The following is a 1,745-nucleotide window of genomic DNA, read 5'->3' as shown; positions in this document are numbered from 1 at the left end:
GATTCTCAAAGAAGAGTAGGATATTGGAGAAAATAAAATAAATAAACAAATAAAACAAATACATTTTTATTTATTTATTTTTATTTTTGTAAAGCTAATTGTTTTTTGTTGCAACATGCTATGGAAATCAACATCGATGATAATTTTTTTAATTCATTTGTGTATGTAGATGACTTATAATAAAAATAATAGTTCTACAAACACTTATATTCATTTTTATCATCAATATGAAAAAATGGTTAAATATCATTTTTTTGGCTTTCGGGCTTGATGAGATTTCTAGAAAAACAGTCGGGACAGTCATGTTTTGAGTGACAAAAAGTGAATATTTTTAAAACCTGTTTCTACCCTAGGTGGCCCTTGATGTCTCATTTCTAACCCAATTTGAACCACTCAATTTGGATTTGAAATGAAAAAGTTAGAAACAAAACATTGACAAGGTGTCTCGTGGGCAGCTTAGGAACAGAGTTGGGACAGTTAGTTTTTGGAGGCCTAAATGTTTGAATTTTTAAAACCTGTTACCATGGTAGATTCCCCTATGAATCTAGCTTACAATACAATTGGAATCACTCATTTTCGATATCGTATGGGGAAGTTATGATAAAAATATTGACTGTCTATCGTAAATCAGCACTCTTAAAACTCTGTCTTTCCGGCTGTTCCTTACAGTATTTGACCTATCAATTTTTCTTTTCTTCAAAACCTGTTTCTATTGGAGATAAAAAAATGAATCTAATTTCATTTCCAATTTGAATTATTTGAATCCGACATCAAACGAAAAAATTATGCTTGAAATATCAACCGTTCGTCTAAGTGGGGTAATCGAAAATGACTCTGTAATGCAGGTTGTTCTAACTAAAATTGACATATCATATAATTGAATTTTTAAAACTTGTTTCTATTGGAGATATACCTTTGAATTATCTCTCATTTAGCTCTGGAATCAATCAATTTGGACAAAAAACAAAGAAGTTGTGATTAAAACACTGCTGGTTAGTATGGTCGACCACTACTCTCCCGCAGGTGACAAATAAATTTTACTTTGTTATTTTCTCCATGGATTTGTTCTACAGAGTAACTACTTGTTAGTTATTTTGCATAATTCTTGGATTAGGGGAGCCGTGCACCTTTCTTTCTCCATGATTTAGTGTTTTATTGCAGGTAGACACTCGTTTTTTGCAGGTCCTAGGAGAAAAAGAATGTCAATTTATGGACGAGTGATTCTTGAAAGAAATTTTAAATGAAACAAAGGAATTTCATCCAACTAATTACCCAACGGATTCATAATAGAAGAAATGAAGAATTGATTTCCATTTGAAGATTCATGTCATGTCTTTGCCACCAAAACATTTTTCAAATAAATCATTTTTTTTGACATAACATCATAGCTGTTGTAACTTAATTTATTTATTTACATATTGTTTTTTGTTGTTTCTTTTCTAATTTCTCTTATATTTTGTGTTTCAAGTGTTGCTTCATTCAAAGTGTAACTCATTCTCAGCACCAATGCCGTGAACAACTAATTTGTTTTTTTGCATGTTTGCATTTTATGATTGTCCATTTTGCTATTCCTTTCTGAATGGAACAGCACTTCTGCACTTTCACGTTTTGCTGTTCCTTTCTGAATGGAACAACACTTTTACACTTTCACGTTTTGTTGTTCCTTTCTGAATGGAACAGCACTTTTGCACTTTCACGTTTTGCTGTTCCTTTCTGAATGGAACAACACTTCTGCACTTTCACGT

The sequence above is a fragment of the Pinus tabuliformis genome, chromosome 5_2 (assembly GCF_031772625.1).
Source record: "Pinus tabuliformis cultivar Carrire ecotype Pingquan chromosome 5_2, CPIR1, whole genome shotgun sequence".
Taxonomy (NCBI): Eukaryota; Viridiplantae; Streptophyta; class Pinopsida; order Pinales; family Pinaceae; genus Pinus; species Pinus tabuliformis.
Note: the sequence above shows the minus strand (reverse complement) of the source record.